This window comes from Cydia strobilella, chromosome 27 (assembly GCF_947568885.1).
Source record: "Cydia strobilella chromosome 27, ilCydStro3.1, whole genome shotgun sequence".
NCBI lineage: Eukaryota > Metazoa > Arthropoda > Insecta > Lepidoptera > Tortricidae > Cydia > Cydia strobilella.
In genome coordinates this window covers 333,063-357,956 of record NC_086067.1, presented here as the reverse complement: position 1 = coordinate 357,956, position 24,894 = coordinate 333,063, and the positions used below count along the sequence as shown (strand labels likewise).

The 24,894-nt window shown below is 35.9% G+C and overlaps 1 protein-coding gene, 1 long non-coding RNA gene and 1 other non-coding gene across 3 annotated transcripts in view; 2 read left to right on the top strand and 1 right to left on the bottom strand.

The window, feature by feature from the left end:
- LOC134753666 (fasciclin-3) overlaps positions 1 to 24,894 on the top strand; it is a 294,636-nt gene that overhangs the window by 218,500 nt on the left and 51,242 nt on the right. The gene's annotated exons all lie outside the window — the stretch shown is intronic.
- On the top strand, positions 2,239 to 2,311 carry Trnay-aua (transfer RNA tyrosine (anticodon AUA)). The gene has a single exon. It is a non-coding gene; the product is annotated as a tRNA-Tyr (tRNA).
- The window catches only part of LOC134753672 (uncharacterized), a 166,123-nt gene continuing 150,973 nt past the window's right edge, over positions 9,745 to 24,894 (bottom strand). Inside the window, exon 2 of the long non-coding RNA XR_010128838.1 lies at positions 9,745 to 9,941. This is a non-coding gene — a long non-coding RNA (uncharacterized LOC134753672). The remainder of the gene's footprint in view (positions 9,942 to 24,894) is intronic.

The following is a 24,894-nucleotide window of genomic DNA, read 5'->3' as shown; positions in this document are numbered from 1 at the left end:
TGTAGGCCAAAACTAGTAGCGCCCTCTGAACGAGAATCAAATTTTCTTGATTTTCGAGGCACGTTTTTTCCTTAGACTGTATCCATCTATTACGGAGTTATATCTATCTTTGCCTATAATAATAATCATCTTATTTTGTTAATGTCTAGTCGGTAGTGACGCTGCCTACAAAGCAGTAGGTCCCGGGTTTAAATCCTGGTAAGGGCATTTTGTGTGTTCATCACAGAAATGAAATAAAAAACTTTGAATGCAGTTTTGTTTTATTTTTATAAATAAAGTATATACCTGATGTTTGAAATAAAACTATCAAATCATGAAATCAGTGTAAAACTTTGAAATTGAATTATATCGCGTATATTGATTTTATAAGACACCCCGACGTTTCGTACCCTTTACAGCGTTCGTGGTCAACGGGTGACTGAGGAAAAATTACAATGTGTAAAACTACCTATACATACAAAAATAATGAGCATAAACTATAAACTTTAAGGCTAGTTATACATCCAAAATCGGTTCATAAGGCTGGTTATACATAATATACATCACAAATATTTTCAAGTAAAGATATACGCGATAAAGCTACGCCGGCTCTAACCCTACACCTCTGACCCGAGAAGATTTAATTCCCTCCTAAATTGTAGGAGGGTATCCCAATACAACCGAAGATAATATTACCTAATGTTTCTTTTGAGTGAAATTTGCTATCTCCATATTTTAAAGTACCTTCCCTCCAGGTGGCATTAAAAACTTCTATCCTGCGCCGGTATCATGGTCGCGTTTTTGTCACTTGTCACATCATGCGTCACTTTCGCAATTACGTACTTGTTAGAGCGTGACAGGTATGGTGACAAATGATAGACAGCCGTCCATCGTAGCCCCGCTGTATTCTATTTACATTCTGTATTTCTACATTTTGAACGCAATATACTAAGCCGATTCACTTCCCCACAATCCTCACACGAATCACCTTTAAACCATAGTTTAGAATCGGTTAGAAAGCAATACTTTTCAAGATGTTCTGACAAAATGGCGAAGGAATCTTCGGTTCCCGATCCGACGAGGGAATAAATTGGGATCCTCAGACGGCGGAGGCCATTTTTACACCGAAGCGAACCGACAACATTGTTGCACAACAGTGGCGGGGCGTTTAGCGTTTTTTTCACAGAATGCAGAATCACGATCTCGAGATCACCCAGTAACGCAGCGTACTACGTAGGTGAACAACACGCGAACGCGCAGCGAAGCGATGCGGGGCGGGGTGGCTCAATCCTTTGATACCTATGGAAGTGTCCTACGTGGGCGACCGCCTTGCGAACGCGAACGCCGTGGGCCCGCCGCGCCGCGCCGCTCCGCTTCACTTCGCGTTCGCGAGTTGTTCGCTTACGTAAGACGCTGCGTAAGTATACATACCATATAAAATCACATTTATAATCGGGTCTATCGCGAATTTATTTTGTTACCTTTATTTACCGACGTTTCGACACAGGTTTCACTGGTCGTGGTCGCGGCTAACTGACGTCCCAGCAAAATGTCAAAACAGAGATTAGTGTTGATTTGCTAAGCTAACTTTGTACCGACTTGAATAAAGCAAAGTGAGAAAGTGTCATTAAGTCATTATACACGTATTTTCATAGGACTTTGACATTCATAATGTCATGGCCACACTTTGTCAGTGTGAAATGCCATGCAGTTAGCTGGGTCCAACTCTATGACGGTGTGACATAGACATTATAGACATGAAAGCGAGCGACCAGGGGTAAGAGAAAAACATATTCATGTATTGACAGGTTAATGTATGGCAACATAATCCTTTTTCTCTTTCACTCTTATAAATTTCGGTATTTCGCCATCGTCTCCTACCTATGCTGCCATAACCCGACCATGAAAAAAAACCCGGTCGGTGATAAGGACAAAGCATGGCACTATTTTCACTTTCCTTTTATAGGAATCGCAATAAGACTATATTTTTTTTATATTTTATCCAGAGGCCGTGAGTTCAAGTCTCACCCAAGGCAGTAATTTTTCCACTTGTAAATTTATTCTAAGCTTAATAGCATCAATCGCAGACGTTTCTGCTTGTTAAAAATTAATTTAGAATGGGTAGCACATCGTAACTGGTGAATTTCCAATATGACTTGGAACTCCGGTGGCCGTTTAAGAAGTGTAACACTCTTACGGTAGATGTCGCTAGGGTCCCCTAGACCCATATAGTGGGAAGATTTGCTGACTATGGATGAGGTCTTGGTGGCTCAGTTGGCAGAGCGCTGGAGTATATATCCAGAGGCCGTGAGTTCAAGTCTCACCCAAGGCAGTAATTTTTCCACTTTTAAATTTGTTCTAAGCTTAATAGCATCGATCGCAGACGTTTCTGCTTGTTAAAAATTAATTTAAGACTGTATTTCTCTATCAAAGAGTGTCAGGCCCTTGCGGTGTGACATGCGGCCCTCAAGTTAATAAAGCCGGGGTGCTCAGAGTGATAAACCTGTCTATGCGGGCTGCATTATTGACAGATTTACTCATTTTACTGTAATATAACTGTAAGTCTGTTCTAACCCATTTCTCAGAAGGACGTTTGACAGTTTTTTACGCTTTAATTTGTAAGAGTCCGAGGGAAGAGAGGTATATGACTTTTTTTGATCTTCTATCTGGCATACCTGGTTTACTGATGTTTCGGCGAAAATTACTTGACAAACTTTCAGTTCCCAAACTATTTACCCCATATTTTTAGTTGGGCGAAATTTCATTTCGCAAATTTACATTTCATTTCATTTATTTCCCACATATAAGCTGACAGTATTTCACCAAAACGTTTACACGGTATACGGTATACAACAAAAAATAAAAAACAAAACTAAACAGTTGTGCATAACAGGCATACAATATTTAGACATATTAAGTTGAGGATAACATGTTATTACAAAAATGTCGGCAAAATTATCAGTGGAATGGCCTGTAAATAAAATTTAAATGTAATTTAGTAATAAGCTAGATATAAGACAATTTGTGTGCCCTTACAGGATGTCATGGAAGCTTCCTGTATAACTTCAATAACATCTCATGTACATGACTTTTACAAATAAACATATTATCTTATCTTATCTTATCTTATCTTATCAGTATTGTTAAGTCACAGAACTCACAGATACCAATTATTATACAGAATAAATGAATGTCACTATCAATAAGTCAGTAAAACATAAATAAATAAAAAATAAGTCAATAAAAAATTATAACAATACATTACATAATCCAACCTAACCTAACGCAACCTAGTACGTCATTTTCATTTCGCAAGTATGGGGTTGGGAAATGAAATGGTTGCGAAGTAAGGTTATGCCAACGATTGGTTTGCCAAATGAAACTTTGGCGAAAAGTTGGTTGCCAAGTGAAATTTGGCAAAATAAATTTCGCCATAAAGGAAGTACACTGGCATACCTATTTTTTGCGAGAGCTTAGAAAAATCATAGTGACTCTGTGACATGTAGACCTTGCGAGCTTAACTTAAACCTGAAAAAAAAACCGGCCAAGTGCGAGTCGGACTCGCGCACCGAGGGTTCCGTACTTTTTAGTATTTGTTGTTATAGCGGGAACAGAAATACATCATCTGTAAAAATTTCAACTATCACAGCTATCACGGTTCATGAGATACAGCCTGGTGACAGACAGACAGGCAGCGGAGTCTTAGTAATAGGGTCCCGTTTTTACCTTTTGGGTACGGAACGCTAAAACACCGAGTATTTACGGAGCCACATGACTTTTGTGCTAAAAACTTCTTTCGTATCATCAAATTCTTAACTCCCCTTGATGTCATAAAAAATGTTAAGTATGCGAAACAAATTTATGTCAAACATAAAACATCAAACACTCCCTTTATGTGTTTTATTTGTCAATATAACTAAAATACTTATATAATTTCTACCTTATTGCGTTTAAAATAGAGTTTAAATTTAAACAAAACTGAACTTAACCCTTAGCCAACCAACAGTTAATATGACAGGATTATAACCCTTCTAATGCTCGTACGTTATTCAGTCACGCGTTGCTAAGATGGGTTTAATTGTTCTATACGTAGTACAGATTATATTATATTGGTAGTACAAAGCTTTCGGAAGCTATATATAACAACTTTATTATTCGGGAGAGATGTATTATGAGCTTTGAAGTAATATGTTACCGAAATAGAACGTAATATACCTGTTACCTGAGATTTGCTAAGTAGGTCATAATAATATCGAAGAGAATAGAGTGTATAGAGGGTTATAGTCATAGTAAATGATGGTGACAGCAAATTTAATGCCATCTATCGACACAGGATTAGAACTAAAAATGATAATGATAATAAATAATAAAATATTTATTTTTTATTATTTTTAGAACGCCTTATGACTGTTTTAGCGAACGGCCTAATAGCGAAGAGTTTCGACTAACATCTTGAGAGAAGACTCGCTAGGTAATTGGATCAAGGGTCAGATGCAGAAGGCGGTGATCTTGATTCTGTTTTTTTTTTACTGATATAAAGTCTTAAAATTGTTAAGAACGGTGTCACCATCTATACGAGTATAGGCTAAAGGTATGGCGCCATCTATTCGAGAATATATGTTTCTTGATTTTCCGAGGTACGTTTTTTTCTTAGACTACTTATCTTATACGGAGTTACATATAAGTATATTTGATAATATTAAGATCAAGTCAAATCAGACTCTTTACGAAACGTCAAAATGCTTAAACCTTATTTTGTCAAACCTTTTACACGTGCAGCCTGTGGACTGACTATACTAAGAAAACATTTAATGCTCTGCGTGTCCAGTATAACAACGGATTCAGGTTACTGTTGGGGCTACCACGCTTTTGTAGCGCATCAGGTATGTTCGCCGAGGCACGCATGGACAGCTTTATATCAATAATACGCAAGAGAACCGCTTCCCTGATGCGCCGCGTGCAGGAGAGCCCGGAGAGAGGCCCACCCATTACCAGTCCGCCGGACGATATCAGCCTGTCAGTTAAAACAAAAATTTGACAGTACCGAACAACGGACAGGCCGATATCGTCCGGTGGACTGGTAATGGGTGGGCCACTTTAGAGAGACCTATATATCACCTGACGACACAATAATATATATCTGTTGAGAATTATGTTATTAGAATTATTATATATTATATTATTTAATCAAAGTCTTAGCTTAGACAAATTACAAAATCAACCCTTTACTGCTATCAACGGTCTTAACCCCCACATGCATCTGAACAAGCCAACAGCGTTGTGGCAACACTTGAGTTCGCAGGCTTGTCTCACTCCCGTCAATTCGCGATTTCGTCGCGTCGCTACAAGTACCTGCGGCCGCCTCAATTTTGAGGTTTTGCCAGGCCTATGGAACTCTCCGCGCGAGCTCGGATTTATACCTACGACTCGCTTCCCGCCTGCGGGACAGTCCCGCGGGACTTAAACTAGCCAGTTGGTTGCCACACGCGCTCACGCACGCACTTTACCGCGCGCTATGCCAAAGAAATGTCTTCGTCACGAACAAATAACACAGCTTCTAGTGTGGATGTATGCAGAAACAACAAAACAAATAAAAAATATAGTTTTTTTCCTCTTTCGACGGATGAGAAAAAGTAAGTAGACATTCTCAATATAGGTACAAACTTACTCCTACTGTTATTATTTTTACGATAGTTACAAGCTACGTAGGTACTATTAAATAGTTTTAACGATGTAGGTAATGTTTTTACGTCACATTTATAGCTAGATATCTACCTAAGACACCTAAGTATTTGAAAGAAGCGTCGGCAACCCTAGCGTTGTGCCGGCGCGCGCGGTGCGGGGAGCGGCGCGTTGAAGGTTTATCTTTCCAACCAAAAGGTACCACATTGTCGCTTGTCGATAAGGTTGATTTCAAATTAAAGCTATATGGCAATAACGCCTTATTGACAACCGACAATAAGTACCCTTTTGATTGAGAATGGCACATATAATCTGTGGTTTCGCCATAGCATAGAGTAACTTATACTAGAGCGGTACTGTCATAGTAAATTTTGTAACCCCAGTAAATTCACTGCCATCTGTCGACACACTTTAAAACTAAAAATAAATATTTATAAAAATACGATAAAATGTATTTAAATATAGATAAATGATTTTTTTTTATTTGCATTAATTATTTTATGATTTTGACCCATGTTCTTTCACTGATATGCATTAAAATTGTTAAATAACAAACGAAACCGTCAACGCCATCTATACGACAGTTGGCCAAAGCTAGTAACGCCCTCTGAACGAGAATCAAATTTTCTTGATTTTCGAGGCACGTTTTTTCCTTAGACTGTATCCATCTATTACGGAGTTATATCTATCTTTGGCCATAGTAATTGCCACACACCGCTATGGAACGGACGCCTGCATGCGCTTGCGCCGCCTTGTAGTATTCGCGTTTTGTTAGGGAGTGAATCTTCTGTACCCTTAGTACTATTATATATTCTGTGGTTCGCGTCAGCATCGCCGCCCCTGTCTTTGGAGCGTGAAGCGAGTGAAATGAATTAGGTACTTCCTCTAATGTGTTACGCGATTTTGGTTGAAGCATTTGAATTGCTTACTAATATGTGGCTTTCCATTGGAGAAGGGTCCCTATGCTTCAAGTGCAATAAGGTCCTTTTTATCTGAAATATGTATGTATGTATGTAAACACTTTATTGTACATAAGAATAAGAAGAATATAGACTAATATGAAACAAAGAGGTGGCATACACTTATAAAAACTATATTTACATAGACAATGATTGGCCGGAAAACATAATTTTGCAAACAATAAATACTCTTAATATGAGTATTCCCTACAACTGTTTCTCTTATCCCATGTAATCAAAATAGTTTATTGCATTTTAATTTGTTTTGTAAATACCTATGTACTAACAATTATTATTATTTGTTACAGGTACTTGTCTTCCTCCGTAGGTCATCATGGAAAGTAATAGACCGCGAGCCAGGCGCAAATTCCGTCAGTCATCGCCTCCCGGGCGAAAACTCTTATAGCGGTTGACGACTATGTATGATAAACCCTCGTGAACGTCAGCCGTTGTATCGCGGTGGAAAGACCGTGTTACGCGTTTCGGTGGCTGCTATTCCTCAACCCACCAACGGAGCGGCAGCTGACTTTCACGAGGGTTCATCATACATAGCCGGGCGTTAACCACTATACGAGTTTTTGCCCGCGCATGAAGGGTTCCATACCATGACCCAAAAAACGGCAAAAAATCACGTTTGTTGTATGGGAGCCCCACTTAAATATTTATTTTATTCTGTTTTTAGTTTTTGTTGTGATAGCGGCAACAGAAATACATCATCTGTGAAAATTTCAACTATCTAGATATCACGGTTCATGAGATACAGCCTCGTGACAGACGGACAGACAGACAGACGGACGGACAGCGGAGTTTTAGTAATAGGGTCCCGTTTTTACCCTTTGGGTACGGAACCGTAATAAAAATGCCAAATTAAAATCAAAGAAATAATTTATTTAGAACCATCAAGCAATCAAAGCAAAAGTAAATCCAAATCAGTACCTAATTAAAGTTCACTTCAGGTAGATATTTGTTAAGAAAACAAAGTTTATTCAAATTATTGGCAGCGTCGTTCGTTTCGCGCGCTTTTCTGTTATATCGGCTGAATTTAAATCGGCGATGCCAATGGGTTATATCGGCCAATGTATCGGTATCGGTATCGTTACATAGCTAATTTGCAGATCGCAATTTTACAAGCCGTCTTAAACAAGGATTTAACATTATTAACATTAAATAATTTTACGGTTTAGACTCACTTGTTTTTAGTCAAGCACTAACAGTGCGAGCAGCGTTCACGAGAAAACGCGAGTAACTAAAAACAGGTGAGTATAAACCGTAATAATTATATGTTTTACAAGGCGGCAAAGTTGTTTTTTAACCTCTAGTGCTAATATTGATACCCGAGCAAGCGAAAAATTCCAAAATTGAAATTTGGCGTTGCGAGGGTTAAACAAATTTTGCCACCGAGTGAAACACAAAATGTTTCACCACCAACAGAAAGAAAATACTAACTGTAAAATATGAAACAAAATCAAAGCAAATCGATTCAAAATGAATGTTATTAAATATTTATCATTCAGAATCATCATTTAAAAGTCAATTCTACCAGCAAACATAAGAAAACAACTCAAAATTTGCATTTGATTACTTTGCCTCACATGTGGATAAAATGCAACTTTCTTATCAGTTTGTGAACAATCAAGAGCCTTTACCAGCTGGTGTGGTGAAAAATAATTTAAAGCGTATAGATAATCCGTCTATTAAAAGAAAGTACTTCATATTTTAGTATAAATTTGTCATTAAAAAATAAAAATAAAATAAATATTATAGGACATTCTTACACAGATTGACCATAGAGTAACTTATACTAGAGCGGTACTGTCATAGTAAATTTTGTAACCCCAGTAAATTCACTGCCATCTGTCGACACACTTTAAAACTTAAAATGAAGATTTATAAAAATACGATAAAATGTATTTAAATATAGATAAATGTTTTTTTTTATTTGCATTAATTATTTTTATGATTTTGACCCATGTTCTTTTACTGATATGCGTTAAAATTGTTAAATAACAAACGAAACCGTCAACGCCATCTATACGACAGTAAGCCAAAACTAGTAGCGCCCTCTGAACGAGAATCAAATTTTCTTGATTTTCGAGGCACGTTTTTTCCTTAGACTGTATCCATCTATTACGAAGTTATATCTATCTTTGGATTGACTAAGTCCCACGGTAAGCCCAAGGAGGCTTGTGTTATGGGTACTCAGAGAACGATATATATAATATATAAATACTTAAATATATAGAAAACACCCATGACTCAGGAACAAATATCTGTGCTCAGCACACAAATAAATGCCCTTACCGGGATTCGAACCCAGGACCATCGGCTTCACAGGCAGGGTCACTACCCACTAGGCCAGACCGGTCGTCAAAACTTGATTATTTTGCCACAGTTTGTCATTGCAAATGCCATGCAGAGTTAGCTTGGTCCGACACGACTATACTTTATTTTATTATTACCACCACCATAATATAAATCACAACTGTCCCAATATCGTTTTCTAAAGTGGTTTAAAAACCGAAATCCCAAAAAAATACAATAATACACGTCCCCCTATAATCCCGACTACTGTGGCCACACGCTCGATAATTTCGGTCCAGTCCCATTCTATTCACGGGACAATCCCATTCAATGACACAATACCCACTTAGATACGCAGATGTGCATATCGGATGACAAAAAAAAAGATTAAGAAAAAATTGGGGCACTTTTTTTCGTTGACTTTTTTGCGAAATGTTTGGTATTATGATATAAGTAGGTACTTGTAATTTTATCGTTTTTTTGCAAAATAGTGTATAAATGTTGTTTAAATAATTACATGCTTGGTGGTAATATAATTCTTATATTAACGTTTCTGGCCAGAGACATCACTGGACAGAGATCTGTGGAGAAATTGGGGGGAGGCCTTTGCCCAGCAGTGGGACACGTAAGGATCCAAATAATAATAATAATAATTAACGTTTCTGATCCAGGGTACGTCGTATATGGGTTGCATTGTTGTAAAAAAAATTACATTTAAAGCGTCGCCCAATAGTAGTTTAATAATAATAAATAAATATTATAGGGCATTCTTACACAGATTGACTAAGTCCCACGTTAAGCCCAAGGAGGCTTGTATTATGTCAAAAATTTCATTTTTGGTGCAAGCTTTTATCGCTGACTGTACTTTTCATTCCACAGGCAACTAATACTCATCGAGACAATTCAAAAAACCCCAAACACAATTAGGTTGCGTTGTTTTATCACAGAGTTCCTATGGCCACCTCCTGTCTCCATGGTCAGATCAGCTCGATGGTACCATAATATTGCATTGTCACCCGACTTACATATGTATGCAAATTTTCAGCTTCGTTGGAAGTCGGGAAATGGTTCAAATTTAACTTGTAAGATTTGATCCGTACAAACACATAGATATATTGCAAGTCAATAAAAATCTTGTAAAAGGAAGGATACCTCTAGACTAGACTAAGTTTTGTTCATTGTATTTTTCCCCTCACTAGCTCGGAAAGTTGTCTTTTATCCTTTAAAACAAGCGGGGAAAAACGCATTTTATCCACTAGTGGGGAAAGTAATTTGACCTTGGATGGAGCATGTTTAAGTAGCTTGACAGATAACAAAACGTAAAACGCTCATTATAATGATTCGTTTGATATTAATTATCATTAAACAAATGGTTTGAGAATCTAATAAAAAATACCAAATTTAGCTTTATTTAATGATTTTATGTCATAAACCTTAAAGTTCCATAAGAAACGTTTGTTTTTTAATAATGGTGTTAAATATAATTCTAAACGCATCAGAAATGTCAACATTGTCAACAAAATTTTTACTTAAAAACTTCTCACGTAAAAATACAGAATTTCCAGAGTTTTTTGTTATAATATCGTAAAAAAATGAGTGATTTCAGTGATGAAGGTGATCTAACGCCTGTGGATGTTGCACTTTCCTCGCTATAGTGAGGTGAAAAGTTTTGTGTTACACACGGGTGCAAATATATTTTACTTCTCGTGTTTCAATTCCACACTCGCGGGTAAAATACAACTTTGCACCCTTGTATAACAAATATCTATTTAATGATTACGGCTATTTTTCTGAATTTGTCAATTGATTCCATCTTCCGCCCCGGGTGTCGTAGGATATTTTTTACCAACTAAAAAGGACGATGTTCTGTAAGAGCAAAATCCATAGTCGGGTTATAGCTTTTTAAACGTTTTACTAGTTAGGTTTTCTATTATCTATACGATTACATTCCATCCAAGTTATGCACTGACTTAAGCGTGACAAAAAGTGCTACAATAATCCAATAAGTCCAACTAAATAGGCTACCTAAGACAGTCATTTCAGCTCCTTCATTGATTAGTTTTAAGTCGAAACTAAAAAGTTGGCTTCTCGAGCACACGCTCTATAATTAGCTCCATGCATGAATTTATTTTTATTTTTGGATTCATAATTTATATCGTTGGAACACCGGAAATGATAAAAATACTTTTGTAAACCTTAACATTATTTTATTAAAAAATATTTAAAATGTTGAAAATTTTTGAGCGGTTGAAACGCTCATAATTTTTGGCGCGAATTCGACAGAGCGTGATGACGTCACACGGCCCAACTAACGGTTGCTACTAATGACACTAATCTGTCGAACGCGTGACGTCACGTGGCGTTTCGAGCGTTTCGCTCACTAGCTTTTCGCGGGCAAATTTTTGTACTTTTTATTTATAATTTTAAGTAATTAAATGGTAATTTAAAAACGGAAATGCATTTGTAACATGATATAACGGTAACAAACATCCGAATAAAACATATTTCGTTCAAATATAAACTTCATGCATGAGGCTAATTATGACGAATTTTTAAATGTTTAGTTTATTTTATTTTATTAACCCATTTACAGTTAATAAATAATTTTACGTCCTGATTTGACCTGTTATATTAGAAATATAATAAATAATATAAGTATGAGTATGAGTAATCGTCATATTTTCATAGACAGTTGAGTTGACGTTTTGTTGACCTTTCCTCAGTAAAGTTAGTTTATCGTGTTTTTTAGGGTTTTCCAATCATTAATTAGCAAAAGTAATAACCATTGCCAGAATTCCTTTATCAATGACCTTAACTGATAACCTTAAGTTCAAGAATTTAATCAGACTTCGTACAAAAATAGTTGCTGATTAAATTTTATTAGTATTCGATAACATTTAATTAGTATTTTTTGCACGTTCTTCTTTACCCGATTACAGAAAGGAATATTATCGACCGAGCGAGAGCGGAGTCCTTCGTTTCAGCTGGGGCAAAATGCTTTCGAATGTCTGTTCTCCTCTACAGGACGTATTCTGAGGTAGTCCTCAACCGATTTAGGTGCAATTATGAGAACAACACCGATATGATAATCGTATTTGTCTATCGCCTGATGGTTCGATAATATGTAAAATTACACTTATTACAATGAAAATTATGATGATGAATGATGAGAATGATGATGATGATAATGATGATGATGAATGAATGATGATGATGAATGAATTAATGATGAATTAACTGGCGAGCCTTGGGGGAGGCATATGTCCAGCAGTGGACGTCTATCGGCTGACATGATGATGATGATGATGATGATGATGATGACAGAGAAAATTTTATGTAAAACTTTCGATAAGCTGTCAATAGTTTTTTTTTTGGAAGGGAGAAGGTTTTGTACGAATAAAATACCGAAAAAGTGTATCAAACGTTTTGCTTGTATTGTCTATAGAATGCTATAGTAGCGATTTATAATAATATCTATTACAACACAGGATATGGCAATGATATGTGTCGTGAGACAGATGGCGCGTTATCCTATATGGGTCATCTTCATCTCAGCTACCTACTGATTACTGAGATATTCTCAATGCTTGATATGTGTTGGTGGCCTAAAGGATGACTCACTAGAACGGTCCGGGTTCGGGCCGAGGCGACATTTCAGTCCAGTGGTGTAACTAGAGGGGGGGGGGGGCACGTGCCCCGGGCGCCGTCCAAGGGGGGGCGCCAAAACGGGCGAAAAATATAAAATTATTTTCAAAAACATTGATTGTTCCCGCCGCGTCGAACGGGGGTCTAGAGGCTACGCTTGAGGGGAGGCGCAAATTTGGAGCCTGCCCCGGGCGCCATTTCCTCTAGCTACACAGCTACACAGTCACAGAATAAGTAATAGTATTATCATACAGAACGGCCACGCACCGCCCCGCCCGGACTCGAATTACCTCGCCCCGCGACAGCAGATTAACGGCCGTTTGCCGACCGCTCAGTACCGTTTTTAAGCAACTTACACTATGACGCATGACGCGTGTACAGACGTGCCGTTCACACAGAAACGCAAGTGATTTTTGATGTATAGCGTGCTTCAGTTTTCTACAGAAAGCATCACGTAATTACCGATCACCCGTCACAGAAAACAAAGTGTCGGAAGCATCGGCCCGGACCCAGACCGTTCTGTCGTGAGTCATTTTTAATGCAGGGGCTTCTGATTCACATGCGTCGCTTTTGAAGTTTCTACTTCAAACACAATTCTTTGTGGGTCTTCAAGTCACAATTTTAATTCACACTTAGGGTTTTTATTTAAACCACTGAAAATATCATTTGTGGAGCGCATGTGTCAGCAGCAGAAGTTGCTATGCGGGCGAGGTGTTCAAAATGATCTTGACGCGACTTTATTGTTAAGAGAATAAGAGCGTGTCAAGGTAATTTTGAACACCTCGCCCGCTTAGCAACTTCTGCTGCTGACTGTGTTTCTAGTAATACTAATAAGAGCAATGAAAAAGCAATTTTACATGTTAATTGTTGTTCAGTGTACACAACATTGCTGTTTAGTGTTTAGTGTGTGTGTGTGTAGTTCCAACTGACACTGGTTTGGTTGAGTGTATTTGCTCATTGTGGTTGATTTGATGGCCTATTGAATTATTCTACATATGTGATATATGTTAAGCAAGACATATATCAATTCCATTTGCGTTTGAGCGACGTATTCGGGTAACAATGATGAAATATAATCCCCCCTTTATGGGTCTATTGTTGGGCACAAGCCTCTTAGGGTGGGATAGGGTTACTAACAAGATACGAATTCGGATCGCTGAGATTACTCGATATTTTTAAAATTATATCACTACGGTTTTTCCTCGAAGATTCGCAAAATTTTAAAAATAATGAGGTTACTTTCGCATTTTTATTAAATACTAGGGATATGTTCATCATCATCATTAACTTGAAAGTTTATTTTATTTTATTATTTAAGGAGTACCAACAGCTACAAAAACATTATGCTTATTTAGGTAACAATACAAAGCCAATTACAGGTACTCACAGATAGAAGTTAAATAAATAATATATCAAACTTTGCGCGCAATTTCACACAATACTATCACGATTTATAAAGATTTAGTTATTCTCTTGTCGGTAGAGTATCTTCCAGCTTTCCCTATCCTGCGCCAGCTCTTTGAGGTTTTTATTATAAATTTATTTTTTATTAAAAAAATCTATGGTTAATGCATTCTACGAAATTAAAAACTAACCTCCAAATTCGAACTATTAGTTAATATGAATCCAAAGTTCAAGTAACCCAAAGTAGTCCAAAGTAACAAAAGTCCAGACTTTTGTTAATTATCTTGCGTAACTCAACCCCTGTATTATGACGTTATCTGCTCTGACCGTCTACCGCAATTAGTCTACCCCTTCACAATTTGTCGTCACCATTAGACACCCCTTTATCGTCATAACTCACCCTAGCGTGCGTCGAAAACCACCCGTATTTGACTTCGAACAAAGGTCATTTTTGTGAGTCCCAACGGCATGCGTTGAAACTGATAAGGGTCGGATTGATTAGTTAATGCAGTTTTGTACTGTAGAAAAGGTTATAAAATTGCTATTGTTAAAGTATTTAACACATTGATGTAAGATTGAATTTGGCTTGGCTTAAGTCAAAGCTCTTTCAAAGTATAGTTTGGCGGTTATGATGTTATTTAAGAAAAGTTAAATTTTTCTTCATTATGTGGTAGCAATTATCGTACAGATTGGGGGAAGATTTGGTAATTTAATCGTTTCGTAAATAAAGGTTGGTTCAAAAAATGATAAATTACGTTGTTATATCAAGTTAATGATACCACCATTTTTGAAATTGATACAAAAGTTAATTTCTACGATAGGTATTTGGTAGTATATTAATTTTCATTAGATAACAGCTAACTAACAGTGGCTACAAACAAATGACGTCTTTTATTTTATCCTATAGTTGATTAGCCGTAACATTTGACAGGATACGTGTAAACAGACGATATGTATAATTTTACATTAGCTATATACAATCGTAGGTATTTATATTAGTAGGTAGGTAGGTAATTAATATAAATATTTTTTTATTGACAGTGTGAAGGATATTGTTCTTTGTCAGCTTTGGCAAAGTCTTTCGTTTGTCTATTTTGATATTGTCCTGTACAGGTCGCGATTACGGCGATTTCCATGTGTTACAAGAAAGCGACGGTTTTCTCACCTTCCAACCTAGACGGGAAACTGGACTTGTTGGAGCTAATCCGGTTTCTGAAAGGACATTTTAAGTTTATAACTTATACTACACAGCTAGTAGTAAATTTCTAACCTACAACATATACAAGTTAGAAACTTATTGGAATTTTAACCTACAACCTTTTGTTTAAAAGTAACACGCGAACTATTTTGCGGCTACATGACATAGAAATAGGAATTACGTAAGAGATTAAGGAGAGCCGACTACAATTGTTATGGGAACTTGGTTGTGCAATGATGAAGACTCACTTAAGTGAGTTAGGTATATGAAAAAAAAAACCGGACAAGTGCAAGTCGGACTCGCCCACCGATGGTTCCGTACTTTTTAATATTTGTTGTTATAGCGGCAACAGAAATACATCATCTGTGAAAATTTCACCTGTCTAGCTATCACGGTTGATGAGATACAGCCTGGTGACAGACAGACAAACGGACAGACGAACAGCGGAGTCTTAGTAATAGGGTCCCGTTTTTACCCTTAGGGTGCGGAACCCTAATAAATAAAAATAAATAAATCTTATACATATTGACGTAGTAAGCTTAGTAAGACTTGTCTTATGGGTTTTTGGGTCTTTCAATACAATTTTGCAAGATTTTTGGTTATGCGTTTTTAGGTTATGGAGATGACACCTATCATCCTACCCTTCGGCACAAATTATTATTCTTCTGCATTTACTTTACATTTTTTCAATATTAACTGTAAACTTTCCTTAATGAATAGAATAGAAAATATTTAATCGTAAGCACAGACAAAGAAAAGAAAGTTATACAAAAAATAGAAAGAACATAGGAAGAGTGCCATGAAATGGTCACATCTTAGCGTGATGCTGGCGACTTACAGTAGTGACCATTCGATGAACCAATCACGACAGGTTACAAAATCAACAAAAAAATTTGACAAGTAAATAAAACATGCAAAACCCGCATATTAACTTCGTTTCAGGAATGCTTATAAAACTGGAAACCCCAATGAAAATAAACAACTGTGTTCAATTATTTAGATTTTTAAAATGTTAGGAATTGTCGGTGAAAATTTAGCAAATAAAACATCGGAGAAGAACTTTTCTATCTTTCAATACCACTTTTGTTTCTTTTTTTAAATTAAAAACTAAACTATGATAATCATTATTATAAAATTAAGACTAGAAATAAACCTACTTCTGTTTCTACAACTATTTCTGTGGATAAACCCACGGTCGAACTAGTTTGTCAAATATTTAAATAACAAATCACTGGAATGAGTATTTGTCCGACTGTCACTCACAACGAATGCCATTCAAATCCACCCTTGTGTGGTTTCGGTTTTGGGGTTGCGGCGGCAAAAACTGGCATCTGTCTGTTTGTATCTAGTTATAATCTGTACTTACTGACATAAAATCAAAGATAGACTGAGGATAAATAAACGGATACAATTAGAATTATTGTTACATTTACCTACTACAAAATAACACACCAAAAATCTATAAAGAAAATAAACTGAAAAATTATCAAAAATAAATAAATACTTATCTGTGTGATCCTGTAATTGGCTTTCCATCTCTTAATTGTTGCTACTTTGTATTGATAGCTGTTGGATCTCCAAAATAAAAATAAATAAATAAATATTTTTTTACATATAATAGGTATAGGACTATTTAGTTATTTACACTAATCGACCTAGTAGTAGTAGTAGTAGTAGTAGTAGTAGTAGTAGTAGAAGTAGTAGTAGTAGTAGTAGTAATAGTATTAGTAGTAGTAGTAGTAATAGTAGTAGTAGTAGTAGTAGTAATAGTATTAGTAGTAGTAGTAGTAATAGTAGTAGTAGTAGTAGTAGTAGTAATATTATTATTAGTAGTAGTAGTAATAGTAGTAGTAGTAGTAGTAATAGTAGTATTAGTAGTAGTAATATTATTATTAGTAGTAGTAATAGTAGTATTAGTAGTAGTATTAGTAGTAGTAGTGGTAGTAGTAGTAGTAGTAATAGTAGTAGTAGTAGTAGTAGTAGTAGTAGTAGTAGTAGTAGTAATATTATTATTAGTAGTAGTAGTAATAGTAGTAGTAGTAGTAGTAGTAATAGTATTAGTAGTAGTAGTAGTAGTAATAGTAGTAGTAGTAGTAGTAATAGTAGTAGTAGTATATAATCTCAAGAAGGCTAGTGGTTTGGGTACTAAATAACGATACACATCCATAACTCAGCAACAACATATTTGTGATAAACACAAACAAATGCCCTTACCAGGACTCAAACCCAGGACATACTGCTTCATTGTCAGGATCACTACCGAATGGGATTAAATATTTTTGTAAAATCTCTAAAGGTTTCGTTGTACGACCTGAAGCTTACAAAGGTCAATATTCAATCTAGATAGGTCACATTCTTGGGCTAATTCAATTTGCAGTTAGGTTAGGACCTTTCTTTCGCATTTCAAGCAAGAAACGCTCACACTTCTGTTAGTGAAACCAAAGATAGATATAACTCCGTAATAGATGGATACAGTCTAAGGAAAAAACGTGCCTCGAAAATCAAGAAAATTTGATTCTCGCTCAGAGGGCGCTACTAGTTTTGGCCTACAGTCGTATAGATGGCGTTAACGGTTTCGTTTGTTATTTAACAATTTTAACGCATATCAGTGAAAGGACAGGGGTCAAAATCATAAAAATAATTAATGCAAATAAAAAAAATCATTTATCTATATACATATACATTATATTTATATACATTCTATCGTATTTTTATTAATCTTCATTTTTAGTTTTAAAGTGTGTCGACAGATGGCAGTGAATTTACTGGGGTTACAAAATTTACTATGACAGTACCGCTCTAGTATAAGTTACTCTATGGTGAAACGATATGCTGTAGGAACTGTATAATTTTTCAATTTACTTACTTGACAAGTTAGATAGTCCAGGAAGTTTGTAAATATTATATACTAGCTTTTGCCCGCGACTTCGTCTGCGTAGAATTAGTATTTTGGGTAGCTTATTTTTTTATTCAATCTGCTTTTTATTGATTCCCTATATTCCTTAACTAACTTCCTTATAAAAAAAAAACTTTATTTCAGAACGTTCAAGATTCCATACAATATTGTTAGTACCATCGTTATAGCTTATATCCTTCTTTGAGAGACTATTCTAACTTCTAACGCCTTGATAAAATGTAAAGGCAATTATTTAATTTAAGCATAATAGTTACGTCATTGTCAGGCGATGCATCAATTGTCTCACTTTCGGGGTGGAAATGAGATAATTTTCACCCTCTTAAGGAATGATTTCTGGGAAAAAAACTATCCTATGTCCTTCCCCGAGACTCAAACTATCTCTATGTTAAATTTCAACTGAATCGGTTCAGCTGTTTAAGCGTGAAGAGGTAACACACAGACAGACAGACAGACAGACTTTCGCATTTTTAATATTAGTATTGATTTAATTTAATTTTATACTCAATAAATTAAATTAAACGGACGGACCAACCAACGGACTACTGTAAGAGCGGGCGGAGCGGCGGAAAGCGCCGAAATTTTAAAACGTAATAAATATAAGAGCCTCGGTAGAGAGTATCATTTTGTTCCATTTGTAGTTGAAACTCTAGGTCCATGGGGTCCCAGCGCGCATAAGTTGTTTGCAGAAATCGCGAAGCGTCTGGTTGACGTAACTGGTGACCGAAGAGCTGGCGGCTTCCTCGCACAACGTATCAGCATTGCGATACAGCGAGGAAATGCCGCTAGCATCCTTAGTACAATGCCTCAAGGGCCTATTTTAGATTAAAGTTATTTATTAATTTCGTTTACGTAGTGCCACTGTATATATCTTGTATGTAAATAAATGGCATAAAAACAAAAAAAACAGCCTTAAAGTCTGTAGTCTATGATTGTTCATTATTTTAGTATGTGGGTATTTTTGCACTTTGTAATTTTTCCTCAGTCACCCGTTGACCACGAACGCTGTAAAGAGTTCGAAACGTCGGGATGTATTATAAATTCAATATACGCGATATAATCCGTTTTCATAGTTTTATTTCATAAAAAAAAAACATTTATTTCAGATCTTAATCCATAGATTTTAGTTTATCTTAAGCTAAGTACCTAATAACTAGTGTTAGTATTTATTTATTTACTAATTAACCTAAAACTAATACTTACTTACGTACTTTTAGCGGATTGTCTGCTTATTTTTAAAACATATATTATTAAATATTTGGTCGTTATTAAATAGGTAAATATTAATATAGAAAAAATTTAAACACAAATACTGACTCGCGCTTGACCGTTTTATTTGACCTAGCTAAAAAGGGTTTGTGTAAATAATCAAAAAATAAAAACCATTTAATAATCTTGTTATAATCACTCTCTGTCTCATAAAGTACCCGCGCTAAATACCCCGACTCGCGCTTGACCGTTGCCGACCGCGCTAAAGAGGGTGTATCGGTATAACGAGATATCGGTACAAACCGCGGGACACGCGTTATTTGTAAGGGATTAATGGGGTAGCCATGATACCGTGCCAAAAATGGGACAGACCTGGGGGCTTAGTCAAGATGACGGTCGTACATCGACAAACGGGTCAGATATTCTTAAAATTAATTAAGTATAAACATGCACCCTAAGTAGTAGTAAGATATTTATACATAGATATAGGTAGAGAAAAACAAACTGAACAGTATTTCAATTCAATAATTTACAGTATATAAGAAGATAAGTATAATTTTGACATTGACGCAAATTTATAGTGTAATTTTTATCATGAAATAAATAAATCTAATCTAAATCATTAGGAAGATATATCATAATTTTTACTTGTGGTACAGAAGTAACAATAATTTTGGTGTATAGCCCATTGAAAGTACTAAAAAAACCGGCCAAGTTCGAGTCGGACTCGAGCACGAAGGGTTCCGTACCATTACGCAAAAAACGGCAAAAAAAATCACGTTTCTTTTATGGGAGCCCCACTTAAATATTTATTTTATTCTGTTTTTAGTATTTGTTGTTATAGCGGCAACAGAAATACATCTGTGAAAATTTCAACTGTCTAGCTATCACGGTTCATACAGCCTGGTGACAGACAGACAGACAGCGGAGTCTTAGTAATAGGCTCCCGTTTTACCCTTTGGGTACTGAACCTTAAAAACTGAGATAAAATCACAGAAATCACATACAGAACACAAAACTTTATAGGTACTTAGTATAAACAGTGCTTAAGAAATTATCATCTTCACTTTCGGTTCAGTGATGTTTAGCTTTTGACCAAATTAATTTATCCCACAATTCAACACGCCTCGCCTGTTTAAAACATTTCGACGACCGGTCTGGCGTAGTGGTTAGTGACCCTGCCTATGAAGCCGATGATCCCGGGTTCGAATCCCGGTAAGAGTTTATTTGTGTGACGAGCACAGATATTTGTTCCTGAGTCATGGATGTTTTCTATGTATTTAAGTATTTGTATAAGTATTATATATATCGTTGTCTGAGTACCTACAACACAAACCTTCTTGAGCTTACCGTGGGACTTAGTCAATTTGTGTAAAGAATGTCCGTATAATATTTATTTATTATTTAAACCCATCGTCACCACAGTCAGTAGCCGCTCATTAGGATGCCCACGAGTTGCGCACTTTAGATTGACACCCTTTGAACGGAACGAATGAATGATGCGAATGAATGGGTGAATGATTTAGTAGGATGAATAATACCGCATTTGAAATGGTAATAATTCTTTTTGAGGGAGCTGTTGGTGGTTTTATTTACTTTGGATTAGTGGAGGATTTAGTTACTTTATATATTTATTTCTAAGTACAGTCGCCGTCAGATATATCAGAGCGGCCGAGGCTCTCACAAATATCTGAACACGCCTCTATTGTCATGGCGCTAGGTGCGTGTTCAGATATTTTTGAGCACCTCGGCCGCTCCGATATATCTGATGGCGACTGTACCATTATTTATTGGCATTTTTACTTGATGTATATTGAGTTTTAAAAGGTAAGTAAATAATTAATTGTGTTTTAATGTATTTATTTTGTTTTGTAAATCCTACTGTAGTTTTACTAGTAAAGTGTTTTACTACATACGTACACATTTATTTACTGACATCAATCTTTTACGAAACTTTAAAATGAATCTGATTTAAAGTATTATTTAGTTTTTTTTTTTAACTTTATTTACATATAAAATATAGTTATTTAATATTGTATTCGGTTACAGCGATAGTTACTCATGAAATAAAACTATGAAAACGGATTATATTGCGTATATTGAATTTATAATACATCCCGACGTTTCGAACCCTTTACGGCGTTCGTGGTCAACGGGTGACTGAGGAAAATCTACAAAAAAATAATCCGATATATTTTATTTTATAGTTATTTAGTTATGTTGTTGCATATATACTCAAATATATTTTTATATCATTCTCTAGTACAAAACAAGCGTATTTTATTTATAAAATTACTTCTATTAATTTATTCAAACATCCAAAGAATAATAAACATGAAATTCAACTGGTACTTCATATAAAACGTGACATTTTAAATGCCAATACCACAATAAAATAAAAACCACCCCTCTAATATATTCCCCCTGTGTTCACTCTAATTGCTAATCAGGACACCCTGTTAATAAAATGGAGCACCCTCTAGCTGCCGGCAGTCTGTTTATTGCATTGCATGAATTTATCACTTAGTAAAATTAACCGACATTTATAAGGAGGGTTATGATATATGATACAGTTAAGGTACTTGTACCTACTGACCATTTTATTTATTCACAACGGCGGGACTTAATCTCGTAAAATAAGTTTTAAATTTACCTCCGACGTTTCGAGGACGGCGTTGTCCCCGTGGTCTCGGAGAAGACCGAGTCGGAGTCTTCTCCGAGACCACCATGTTATTAAAGTTATACAGGAAGCTTCCATGACACCCTGTCAGGGCACACAAATTGTCTTATTACTAAATTACATTTACATTACAAGCCATGCGTGCTATTATGTATATATTTGAATTAATTAATAATTAATAATTGGTCAGAGCAAATTTCGTATATGGATGAGGTAGGGTTAACTCGCATTATTTGGTGACACGCCTAATTCGGTGATACAAGTTTTGAAGCATGACACCGAGTAAAGCTAGTGAATTAGGGCCTTTTAAATGGGCTTCACGGCTTCGGCGGCTTCGCCGTGAGGCCCATTTAAAAGGCCCTAATTCACTAGCTTTACTCGGTGTCATGCTTCAAAACTTGTATCACCGAATTAGGCGTGTCACCAAATAATGCGAGTTAACCCTATAAATAATAACAATGATAAATTAAATGTCAATGTTTGCTTAATTACTATTTTTGATAGTTACTTAACCCTTCTTTACCTACCTATAACAATAATGAAATAGCGTTGCCACGAAAAATCGCAAAAGTATTTCGCTATTTTTAAGTCTGAAGTTTTGTCAACAGCTTTGGTAAAGCCTGGCGGTGTTGGGATAAGCCTAAAAGCCTTCTCTGGTTCCTAGCTTTCGCAGATTTCAGTTTAGTTATAGATAATTTTAGTAAATACTTTTTTCTACTCGTTTTTCGACTCGTATTACATAGTGGAATTAAGATTTCGTATACCAAACTGTAATTGGGTACTTTTCATGTATGGGCTCCCAACTCAACTATAATTATTCATTTCGAAACGGTTTAGTCAACTATAATGAATTAGACCAATCACGTGGCGCCGCGGTCCAGTGGAAAAGACACCAACGCGCGACTATTTCATGAGTATACCTATTCATATATTATGCGCGCGTTGATGTCTTTTGTATTACCGAGATACTTACCTAATTTTCTTTAATTATTTAGGTTTTATAGTAGAAAAAAGTATTATTTTAGATGACTCGTGGAAAAAGTATTGTATACAATAGTGATATATTTCAAGCTTTTCAATCTCGTACCTTCATTGGACCACTCAGCAAGCTACGTGGTCTTAATAAATAAATAAATAAAAGAATTTTATTTTGGACATAAATCCATAGTTGTTAGTTGCATACATTTATATTTAACTTATAAATACACATTTGTAAACACGGTACTCGACTGAAAAGCTCTCCAATATATCACGATTGTAAAAAATACGATTTACTTGTAGGTCACAATAATATCTAGAATAAGAGAAAACGAACGTTTTCGTTAACGTTGTAGTGAATTTGAGTGATTTTTATTTTCATATTTCTACGATTTTTTTATTTCATATTCATTTCATAATTTATCCATTAATGAGCATTTTCATTTCATTAAATGCGCTTTGCATGGACCGTCAAAAAATTTGTATGAAAAACTGGGGACACTGTTTTTATCAATAGGTAGTCTTTGTGATTCTTAGTCGAAATAAGAGTTGGTAGTTTTTCGGAAAAAAGCATTCGCCCCCCCCCCCCTATACCCCCTAATATGCCTAAATCAGAAACTTTAATATGGCTCGAAATTCAAACAGTATGGGAGATGGAATAATCGTGCCTACATTTTCCAAATTAGCCGCCTTTTTCTAGCGACAAAATTCTCTAGGAGACTACACAAGGTTACGCAAACAATATTTCACCAAACTAATAAAACTTAGCAATCACATCAAATATTCACCACAGACTAATTTACAAATTTCCCATATCTAAAACTACCTAAACTTTGGGGGATCGTTCCGAAACCAATCATATTACTGTACCCGGGGGATGGCTTCAAAGAGATCATTTGTTTTTATTACCACCCTCCGACAATCACTAGATGGGATGATCACAAGTACATGAAATCTAAATTTCGTGAAAATTGTTGTCTAGTACGAGGGTTTGATGATTTGAGTGGATATTGTCTAGACAATAAAGCGCGAGGTTGTTGTATCATGTATGCCATAAACGCAGCGTTGATCGCTTATGATGAACGGAATGTAGGAAAAATGTCATTTTACATTAGTTAATCCAAAGATAGATGTAACTCCGTAACTGGTGACCGAAGAGCTGGCGGCTTTCTCGCACAACGTATCAGCATTGCGATACAGCGGGGAAATGCCGCCAGCATCCTTGGTACAATGCCTCAAGGGCCTATTTTAGATTTAAGCTAGTTATTAATTTCGTTTACGTAGTACCACTGTATATATCTTGTATGTAAATAAATTTTTAATTATAATACTCCGTAATAGATGGATACAGTCTAAGGAAAAAACGTGCCTCAAAAATCAAAAAAATTTGACTCTCGATCAGAGGGCGCTACTAGCTTTGGCCTACTGTCGTATAAAGGGCGTTGACGGTTTCGTTTGTTATTTAACAATTTTTACGCATATCAGTGAAAGAACATGGGTCAAAATCATAAAAATAATTAATGCAAATAAAAAAAATCATTTATCCATGTTTAAATACATTTTATCGTATTTTTATAAATCTTCATTTTTAGTTTTAAAGTGTGTCGATAGATGGCAGTGAATTTACTGTGGTTACAAAATTTACTATGACAGTACCGCTCTAGTATAAGTTACTCTATATTGTTTTACGCGGTATGTGATGCGGAGGGATGAAAGTCATGTGACGAGAAACGTACTAAGAATGAATGTGGAGGGAGGTACGAGGAGAGGAAAACCGAGGAAAAGGTGGATGGACTGAGTGAGAGATAATATGAAACGAACGCAAGTGAATGATGAGATGACGGGCGACAGAGAGGTATGGAAGAAAAAATATGAAACGAATGCAAGTGAATGATGAGATGACGGGCGACAGAGAGGTATGGAAGAAAAAGACGTGCTGCGCCGA